Genomic DNA, 11,501 nt, shown 5'->3' with positions numbered 1-11,501 from the left:
CTTTTTATTTTAGATTTAAAATATTAACAACTCCATTTTATTTCAGTATTTAATTTGTGTATTTCTGTTTTATTAAATGCTAGCTTTTTTTCTAGTCCAATACCGGCTTCCATCTTATCTCGAAATTACTTATAACGGCACCAACTTACTTTCGGAAGAACCCCCCCCATCAGCCTTTTCTTTTATATCGTAAGCTTCTTAAAACGTTACTAGCTTAAGTTCAGAATAAAATCACGATTTTCTATTAACGGCTAATTTAAAAAAAAAATGTTTTGAACGCTACTAACTGAAGTTCTTTCAACACAGTTTGCAATTTGGAGACGGAATTGTTTTTGTTGAGATAAGTGATTTCAATCATGCTTTTTATTTTAGATTTAAAATATTAACAACTCCATTTTATTTCAGTATTTAATTTGCGTATTTCTGTTTTATTAAATGCTAGCTTTTTTTCTAGTCCAATACCGGCTTCCATCTTATCTCGAAATTACTTATAACGGCACCAACTTACTTTCGGAAGAACCCCCCCCCCATCAGCCTTTTCTTTTATATCGTAAGCTTCTTAAAACGTTACTAGCTTAAGTTCAGAATAAAATCACGATTTTCTATTAACGGCTAATTTAAAAAAAAAATGTTTTGAACGCTACTAACTGAAGTTCTTTCAACACAGTTTGCAATTTGGAGACGGAATTGTTTTTGTTGAGATAAGTGATTTCAATCATGCTTTTTATTTTAGATTTAAAATATTAACAACTCCATTTTATTTCAGTATTTAATTTGTGTATTTCTGTTTTATTAAATGCTAGCTTTTTTTCTAGTCCAATACCGGCTTCCATCTTATCTCGAAATTACTTATAACGGCACCAACTTACTTTCGGAAGAACCCCCCTCCCCATCAGCCTTTTCTTTTATATCGTAAGCTTCTTAAAACGTTACTAGCTTAAGTTCAGAATAAAATCACGATTTTCTATTAACGGCTAATTTAAAAAAAAATGTTTTGAACGCTACTAACTGAAGTTCTTTCAACACAGTTTGCAATTTGGAGACGGAATTGTTTTTGTTGAGATAAGTGATTTCAATCATGCTTTTTATTTTAGATTTAAAATATTAACAACTCCATTTTATTTCAGTATTTAATTTGCGTATTTCTGTTTTATTAAATGCTAGCTTTTTTTTCTAGTCCAATACCGGCTTCCATCTTATCTCGAAATTACTTATAACGGCACCAACTTACTTTCGGAAGAACCCCCACCCCCATCAGCCTTTTCTTTTATATCGTAAGCTTCTTAAAACGTTACTAGCTTAAGTTCAGAATAAAATCACGATTTTCTATTAACGGCTAATTTAAAAAAAAAATGTTTTGAACGCTACTAACTGAAGTTCTTTCAACACAGTTTGCAATTTGGAGACGGAATTGTTTTTGTTGAGATAAGTGATTTCAATCATGCTTTTTATTTTAGATTTAAAATATTAACAACTCCATTTTATTTCAGTATTTAATTTGTGTATTTCTGTTTTATTAAATGCTAGCTTTTTTTCTAGTCCAATACCGGCTTCCATCTTATCTCGAAATTACTTATAACGGCACCAACTTACTTTCGGAAGAACCCCCCCCATCAGCCTTTTCTTTTATATCGTAAGCTTCTTAAAACGTTACTAGCTTAAGTTCAGAATAAAATCACGATTTTCTATTAACGGCTAATTTAAAAAAAAAATGTTTTGAACGCTACTAACTGAAGTTCTTTCAACACAGTTTGCAATTTGGAGACGGAATTGTTTTTGTTGAGATAAGTGATTTCAATCATGCTTTTTATTTTAGATTTAAAATATTAACAACTCCATTTTATTTCAGTATTTAATTTGCGTATTTCTGTTTTATTAAATGCTAGCTTTTTTTCTAGTCCAATACCGGCTTCCATCTTATCTCGAAATTACTTATAACGGCACCAACTTACTTTCGGAAGAACCCCCCCCCCATCAGCCTTTTCTTTTATATCGTAAGCTTCTTAAAACGTTACTAGCTTAAGTTCAGAATAAAATCACGATTTTCTATTAACGGCTAATTTAAAAAAAAAATGTTTTGAACGCTACTAACTGAAGTTCTTTCAACACAGTTTGCAATTTGGAGACGGAATTGTTTTTGTTGAGATAAGTGATTTCAATCATGCTTTTTATTTTAGATTTAAAATATTAACAACTCCATTTTATTTCAGTATTTAATTTGTGTATTTCTGTTTTATTAAATACTAGCCTTTTTTTTTTTTTTTTCCTCGTACATATGTTTATTTATCCACCGAGTTGATAGCAAAAATTACGAATTATACTCATTTTTAGTTCGTGTGAGGGGAATCTATCACCATACTTTCCCTTAAACACGTCCGTTGGACTTTTATTAAGTACAATACTTAATAGTTTTTTTTTTTTTTTTTTTTTTTTAAATGGAGAGTAGAAAACGCATTGTGGATGCGTTATCGGCAGCTCCTGTTACTCTCGCTTCTTCTTATTTGTCCCTCAGTCCTCATTTTTTTTTAAATGAGTGATTTTTCGGACAAAGGGAGAAGAAAAAGCTGTTTTCTAGGTTGGCAGTATTTTTGCGAACAGTTGGCTGAGATGGCGGAAATTTTCTGTTTCTATGTCTATCCTTGTAGCCATGTCACTAGTAAGGGTGCTGGAGGTAAACGTTTTGTCTGGGCTGACGTTATCCGCCTGATAGTCAGGGACCCGAACCTTGGATTAACCACTAAGGAGGCTGTCCTATCAGCAGGTGCAAAGTACTGGGGCTGCTGTATTGCCATTTGGTGAATGGATTCTGGACCATGCAGTAGCTTCTGGTGGGGCCTCTCGATGCCATACTAGTGGGTAATTGTTACGGCTTTACCTTATCATTAACTACAAATAAAAAATTTAAAAAAAAATCTTCGTTTCTTTTTCTCTCTTAATTTCCCCTCTCTGTCCTGCTTCAAGTAAATCTGTCGACCTAGTCCACAAATTCCAAAATTTCATCATGACAAGTTTCAAGAAAAAATACACGATTAAACCCGGTTCCCCAACTTCCAACGTAGACCCCTACTACCATGTCTCCTTCTCCAACATCAGGGGTCTTCGTTCTAACCTTCCAGAGGTTGAAACCCAATTACAGGAGACTAAACCAGACCTTTTATTTTTAAGTGAAACTGGCATTGGACAGGCTATTTCCCTAGATGAGTTTGCAATTTCAGGATACTCTAACTTAACTTCTAAATCTGACCCCCAAGATCGCCATGGGCATGGAATATGTGCCTATATTAAAGATAGCTTTCCATGTGGGAGGGACATCTCCAGGGAAGATCCTAACTTACCCTATATGTGCTTCCGGGTTGCTTTAGCTCACACTACTGCATTTATATTTACTCTCTATCGCCCCCACAACAGTGGAGTTACTATCTTTCAAAGCATATCTGAGAAAATTGACCAAGTCCTTTCTACTTATCCTTCAGCTAACATTCACGTATGTGGAGACTTCAATGTTCACAACGTTGAATGGTTGACCCACTCAAACAAGACCGATGATGAGGGGAGGTTCTGTCATGATTTCTCCATTGCCTATGACCTCACTCAGATTGTTCAGGAACCTACCCGTGTGCCCGATAATGATGGCCAGTATGCGAGCCTACTAGACCTTTTTCTCACAACTTGCCCTGAACTATGTTCAGTTTCTGTTCTGTCGCCTCTTGGATCTTCCGACCACTCTGTTGTATCAATTAAGATAAAAATGAAATGTAATAAGTCCCCAGATGTACCTCTTCATCGTACAGTATATCGATACACTAAGGCTGACTGGGATAGCTTCCGTACATTTATATCTGATCTACCTCTGCATTCCATGTTTAAAAAGGATGTGTCCTCTATAGTATTAGACCTAACTGAATGGTTAATTGTAGGTATTGACCATTTCATACCCTCTAAAAAGTTTCAGAAAAAACCTAACAGCCAGCCATGGTTCTCTCCAGAATGTGCTGCTGCCATTGCGCACAGAAATCACTTTTTCCACTGCTTCAAACGTAATAGATGTATGGAAACTAAAGCCGTTTTCAGGACTGCCAGCAACCATTGTAAGAAAGTAATAAGGAACGCAAGAGAGTTGTATGCTCAATCTGTTAAGTCCAAAGTAGCTGAGCAGCGGCTTGGTTCCCACCAGTTTTGGCAAATAGCAAACAGAATCCTGAACAGAAGCGTGTGCTCCATCCCAACTATTATCAATGGACCTGAGGTAATCTCGTCAGCATCAGACAAAGCCAAACTCTTTGTCAAGAACTTTGCAGCAAATTCTACCCTTTGCGACCAAGACCGCCAACCCCCAATATTTCCTCCTGTATCAGAAAACACGCTATGTGATATACGTATATCTGTACGTGATGTTGCGAAGCTAATCAAAAACCTTGATTCGAGTAAAGCAACTGGCCCTGATGGTATTCCAATTATAGTACTCAAAAAACTTCAACCTGAATTAGCGCCCATACTTACAAAACTGTTTAAACGTTGTCTTAAGGAGAATAGTTTCCCATCTCCCTGGAAAACCTCATCAGTATGCCCTGTATTTAAGAATTCAGGTGATCGCTCATCCCCCTCTCAGTACAGGCCAATAAGTCTCCTGTGCGTCATGAGTAAGTTGCTAGAATCTGTGTTAAATACAGAAGTAATCAAACATCTCAACAAAAATAACCTTCTTAGTGACACTCAATATGGTTTCCGTTCTGCTAGATCTACAGCAGATGTCATTACAGTTATATCGCATAGGATTAGCAAATCTCTCGACGGTGGCAATCTTTCTAGAGCAATTGCTCTTGACATATCTAAAGCCTTTGATAGGGTATGGCATAAAGGTTTACTTCATAAGATCGCTAGCTATGGTATAGCTGGAAAAGTCTTCTCAATTATTAAATCATTTCTTTCTGATAGGTTCATAAGAGTAGTAGTTGAGGGGCAAAAATCAGAAGCTCACAGTATTAATGCCGGTGTCCCTCAGGGATCCATCCTGGGCCCAACTCTTTTCCTGATCTACATTAATGATCTTCCAAATCATATCCTTACATCATTTGTAGACATTTATGCTGACGACACTACCATTTATGGTACCACATCTAAGACAGTAAACGACCAAGTTCTCTCCAATTCTCTCTCCTCTGATCTTGAGCACGTAGTACAATGGGGAAAGGAGTGGCTGGTTACTTTTAATGCATCTAAAACCAAGCTTCTCTCTTTACATCATCAACATTCTAATCCACATTTGTCATCAATTGAAATGAATGGCTCTCGTCTTCAGGAGGCCTCAAGTTTTGACAAGCTTCTGGGCTTGACCATTACTCCTGATCTTAAATGGAACACGTATATCAAATCTGTTGCCAAGGCCGCTGGAAAAATGGTGGGATCTTTCTATCGATCCAGTAGATATCTCACTGCTGATGCTATTCTCTACCTATATAAGAGCCAGGTACGTCCAAGGATGGAATACTGTTGCCACATCTGGGCAGGAGCTGCTAGAAAGGACTTGTCCTGCCTTGATAGAGTTCAAAATAGACTTCGTAGCCTCGTAGGAGATGTCCTTTTCTCCTCCTTGCAACCTCTATCTCACAGAAGAGATGTTGCGAGTTTGTCTCTGATGTATCGTTATTTTCATGGAAAGTGTTCAACTGAGCTTCAATCTATGGTCCCCCCTCGCCAAACTTTCACAAGAAACACTCGTCTAGCTGTAAACACTATCAATAATTTCCCCCACTCTTTATCTGTGGCTAAACCTAAACGTAGATTCCATGAACAAAGCTTCTTTCTTAGAACTGCACGCCTGTGGAATTGTCTTCCGTTTTCCTGCTTTCCGGCTGACTACAATATGGTTGTGTTCAAGTCTAAAGTAAATAAGTTCTTGATGAGCCGTTCCATATAAGTTATTAAATTTACCAAATTTTCATTACTAATGATTACTAAATTGACCAATTTCTACTGTACACTCTTTAACCCTTATCCTTGAGTGGCCTCTGGGCCTTGATAATGTGGTGATGCCTTTGTAAAAAAAAAAAAAAAAAAAAAAAAAAAAAAACAAGAGTAAATATTCAAACATATCAATATTACTGTGAGAGACACTTGAATCCTATTTAAAACTATATCCTCTTCAAGGATGATCTAAAAATCTATCTTCAATTGACATTTATTCTATAGATGCTTAATTTTCATACCTTGCCAAAATTAGTTCTCCAGTGTCTAATTTTCCTAAATTCAATTTAATAAAAATAAAAAAAACTGATTTTTAATATTTTTGATTCATTGGGATTTTATCTGTTCTTGTTTTGTTTTAATTGGATGGTGGGTTTTGTCTAATGTCCTATTGTCCAGTCCCCTAGCTAACATTGGCAAAGTTGTCAAGAAGTTATCAAAAAGGTGTGCTTACAAAAACAAACCTGTGATGATTTCAAAGTTTTAGCCTCAGATTAATTGGGAAGTATTAAAATTAATGAATTCAAACCTTTCACATCTATATGCGACGTGTTGGTTCATTTCTTCTTTGATTTCAGTTTGGCTCATTTCTTCTTGGATTTCAGTTTATGTGTCTACTAAAACAAAATTTCTGAAGAGAGGACGGATTTGGATGACAATATAAAGCAAGAATATTTCAGGCTACTAATAGAAACTATATGTGATGAATTCTATTTTTAATTCTGTTCAGCAATTGAGTTTTTAAGTTTCCCATATGCCAAAAGGACGCACAGATACCATTGCAAATGTGTCAATATAAAATGTAAGTGTATTTTTAAATCTATTTTGAAGGCATTCAAAATGTGTTTCATAAATTGAAAATTAATTACTGACATTTGTTTCATGTTTAAACTCTTATTTTAATATAATGGAAAATTTCAAATTGTTTCTTTTTTAAAAGTTAAATACATTCTTTTGCTAGGTAGAAGAGTTACTTATGTTGCATTTGGTAACATTTATTTTTGTTTTTATTTTCTCTCCCTTTTTTGCTTTCTTAAATAGTCTAGAAAATTATCAACCAGGCGAGAATAAACAAACAAAAAATAAATTTTAGAATTTAGAATAGGGGTCATTTTCACATGTAAATTTAATGTAAAATAAACCTCTATATTCGAGCTATTCTAGTGGTTTAAGGTAGTTAAGCTAAAATTGATTTTATTGAAACATTTTGGTTGATTTTTCTATGGAAAACTGTTTCTTCTGGAAGTTTAATTTCTTAACCCCGACGCTCACCCCGTAAATTAAAATTATTTTCAAAATTGAAAATTTCAGTGGTCACAATACAAATTGTAATAGATGGGAAGAAAATATAAAAAAAATTTACCACTCAATTTTTATTCTACATGAACCTCAACTTTTGTGAGGGGTGAGGGAGTTAGTCATTAAAAAAGCATATACATTTTTTTTTTCCTAAAAATATCTTAAGCCATTCATTCCTTGGGTAATCTTGACTTAATTCGCAAATTAGATGGCGGTTGTAAACATGTAAAAAGTGTTAGGGAACGCAAATTTTGGTGAAATGAAATTAGCCAGTCCACTGTACAGTCTAGCAAGAAAAAAATTTGAATGCTGATAACAACACATAATAATAAACGTGTTTTAATTTTTAACTACTCTGTACTTATGAATATGTTAATAGTGAAATAACTAAGAAATGCTTTTTGTTTAAACTAGAGTGTAGTTTCACATAACATTTTAATAAACAAAAAATACTGCAAAAATTTAATTTTATCGTCCTTTCTCTGCAAAAAGAAAAAAACGATGAAATGAAAAACTAAGAAATTTTTTTTCTCCAAAATATATGAAACAATAAACAAAAAGGAAATGTTACAAAAGGCAAGCTAAGTTACTTTTTTACCTAATTATATAAGTTTTTTTTGTTTTTATTTATTTACATTTTTTCAAACTCCTTTTATTCTAAACTAAAAGACATTACAATTGCTTTGTTTACTATTCTAGAAAATTACATTATTTTTTAGTTATTTTATTCAATTGTATTTGTTTTATTTTTTATTCCATTGTTTTGTTTTGGTAATTATGCAGAGAAAGGACTACGAAATCAAACTTTTATATCTTTTATGAAATTATTATGTGAAACTACAGTACTGTTTGTGAAACTAGAAACCTATTTGAAAAAAAATGTTTTGCCATTATAACTGTCCACACTCTCTGTCAGGGGAGTATTATTTATCCTCCAAAATTGTGCATTTTGCAACAAGCTAAAAACCCACAGGCAGCTCCATTTGCATACTTACACTATATGGGAAAGCATCATTTTCGTTCTCCCCAGTAACAGCTTCAGTCAGTGTTTCCCAGCCTATAGCTCTCCAGAAAAACCTGGATTTCCATTTGTGAACTCTAGGATTAAAATGGCAGTTTTCCTTTGAACTGCCGAATGCTGTTAAATGTTCATGCAAAAAAAACAAGTTTTTCTTCAGCTTACAATGTTCTCGGCACATGCAAGAACAACAATTTTTCTTTTCCTGTTTCGATGTTCTTAAAAAATCTGTTTCCCTTTCTTCACACTGACACGCAGATTAACCATATGTTTAAACGACTCTGAGACAACAAAAATGTCTCTGCCTAATGAAAGAAATACCGGCTTTTTATATGCTAAAATTTGATTGCATCTTAATTTATATATGTCATCTTTTCATTTTCTATCAGCAAGGTTTCGAGTCTGAGTATCAATGACTTTTTACAATATGCACAAGTCACACGTGGACGCTTGTTTCTATAACCATTGTCACTTGATCATGATCACACAGGCGGTTATCGTTTTTCTCAGGTACGCCTGAGCATAAGTAGGGCTGCTTTGGGAGCACTTGTTTCCACTTTTGCCTCATGAAAATCGTCTGACTGTTTCATTGTTGTCGTATATTAATCTCTCTGGCCACAACTGGCCCATGCTATACTGCCAGACGCAGCTGGCCCACGATACACCACCAGACACAACTGGCCCACGATATATTGCCAGATGCAACTAGCCCATGATACATCACCAGACGCAACTGACCAAGGATACACTGCCAGATGCAACTGGCCCATTATACACCGCCAGATAAAACTGGCCCACAATACACTAACAGACAAAACTGGCCTACACTACAACTTTAATTTAAAAAAAATAGTTTGGTTAGAATTGTAACTTAACCATTTCTATAACTTAACAATTCACACCTAAAATGTCAGATTCGATCCGTAATTCAATCTTTTCACGATAACAACAAACCCTCATTTTCTTAACATACAATGTGCCAACTCGAGACAACAAAAATATGTAAATTACAATTACATTTTCCAATAAGCATTACATAAATTATAACGAAAACTTTTGAGTCTTTACAGAAAACAACAGTTCTGTTAAAAACTGAAACAAAATTTTCACATCATGTTAGGACCTTACACATAGAGCCACAAAGTTCAATTGTTCCTTTCTCAAAAAGCTTAAAAGTTAAATATATCACTCCGATACAAACAAAAGTACATTTTATTTATATACCTCACAATTATAAACATCTCCTTTTATAGCAACAAGTTTTTAAATGATCACCTTGACCAACCCATAACAGTAGCACGTTTTGTTGACAGCTGTGAGTGTAGAACATTAACAATTCACACAATTTTAAACAATAGTTACATTATTTTTCCATCAATACAAAATATTTTCTTTCATAATAGTTTTAATATATTTTTCTTTTTTAAACTCTAAATCAGAACATTTCTTTATTCTACTATATTTCTTCAAACAAAAATTGAACCCTTTTTATTACGTTGTGTTTTTTTCTTTATTTTTTGCATGTAAACCAGATTTTAATACAACCTCTTGTGCAGAGTCTGTAATGAAACAGTACCAAAACTGTGTATATGTAATGTAGCCAGTAGATCTGTATAACAATATTGTCAATGTATATTTAACGAGTCTCTGTTAACTTATGAGTATTAAACGTTCTGATATATGATTCGTCTTGTGTATATTTATGACAGTAAATATAACATTTATGCTTGTCATAACCGTATGGTGATCTAGTATTGTTTACATGTAGTCTAAAGATCCTTGCTAGGTTTTTGTCACATATCTTTGTTTATATTATGGTTAGCTTAAATTCTATCTATCTATATTATTAATATCAAATTTAATTTTCCCAAGAATTATTGAATGGAATTAAATGTAAATATTTCAACATAACTTTTCACAATGATAACATTTTTCTAACAATTTTACCTTTACCAGTTATGATAATTGACTATTATATCATCATAATACTCGATCATTTTAATACTTTCGCATGTTTTCCAGTAGATAAACAACATAACAACAACAATATCTGGTCTATGTATGCATTTTTATATAAAATTTTTAGAACCTGCAAATCCATAAAATCCTGAATATATTTTTTCCTTTAGATGAAGGATCTCCTGGTGCTAATACATGATTTCATTATAAGTAAGTGTATAGTCATGCTAAAGGAATCTTGTTTCGGCTTCACAATTAGAGAAACGAAAGATGGTGTATTGTATGCAATTAATTCTTTCTTGTTAGTTTTAATATGTAAATTCTGTATAAAATCCACAAATTTCACAAGGATATGGTCGTCAACCTGTGTTTGTTTGCATGTATTTCTCAAGATCAGAATTCTCTAAAACTGCAGATGGATATTCTGAACATAATGTATTTGACATTTTTTTCTGGATCGGCTGTAGTTTGGTGATATTTATTTTTTTATATATATTTTACTTTGGTTGTTTTAAAGAGATCAAGGGGCTTCACCCTGGGGATAATACATGCTTTCATTATGATTTGAATTTATATCCTAGGGCTTTTTTTAAGAATAGACGTTGTTCTCTTTATGGGTGCTATCTTTATGTAATGCCAGCTTGGTCTTCCAGGGATTGTTTTCAAGTATTTATTATGATATTTTTCATTAGGCCAGTTGCTCCTATCACAACTAATATAATGTTGATTTCTTTAAGGGACTATGTCGATTTTAAATCATTCTTTAGGTCCTGATATTTTGTTATCTTTTGTCTCTCTTGTTTTAATTCATTTATCACTTTGTTTTTGCTAAGGACAGGGAATTCTACTGGATGCCAAACATTCTCTCATTAGTTTAGCTACTCCAAGCAAGAGATCTTTTAAGATTCTCATTGTCCCTTAAAGTGCAATTGTTTGTATTTCTCTTGCACTTTGTTCACTGGTCATATATTTGCAAGATAGTTTTTTAAATTCTTTTTTATTAGCCCAGTTGCTCCTATAATGACGGGAATAGTGGATATCTTCTTTAGATTTCAGTTTCTTTTCATTTTATCCAGTGAGTATTTCCATATGTTTTTTCAAATTCTTTTTCACTGAAGATGCATATCTACAAATTATACAACAGCATGATTTTTCACTAGAATCAGTTCGTATGTGCTTTCTTCACTGGTGAATTTTGAGACAAACATTTTGTGATAGAATATAGTTGCCCACCCTATCATAGAGCTTTGACATTGTCGAC

General features: G+C 33.6%; 1 protein-coding gene across 1 annotated transcript in view; it reads right to left on the bottom strand.

The window, feature by feature from the left end:
- Nucleotides 1-6,073: 6,073 nt before the first annotated feature.
- The window catches only part of LOC145279804 (uncharacterized), a 17,167-nt gene continuing 11,739 nt past the window's right edge, over nucleotides 6,074-11,501 (bottom strand). The window contains exon 2 of the mRNA XM_080131154.1: nucleotides 6,074-11,501. This exon is cut by the window's right edge and continues 1,374 nt beyond it. The gene's annotated coding sequence lies outside the window, so the exon portion shown is untranslated.

This window comes from Euprymna scolopes, chromosome 1 (assembly GCF_053919585.1).
Source record: "Euprymna scolopes isolate OS-2025 chromosome 1, ASM5391958v1, whole genome shotgun sequence".
NCBI lineage: Eukaryota > Metazoa > Mollusca > Cephalopoda > Sepiida > Sepiolidae > Euprymna > Euprymna scolopes.
Note: the sequence above shows the minus strand (reverse complement) of the source record. Positions and strands in the feature narration are given on the sequence as shown.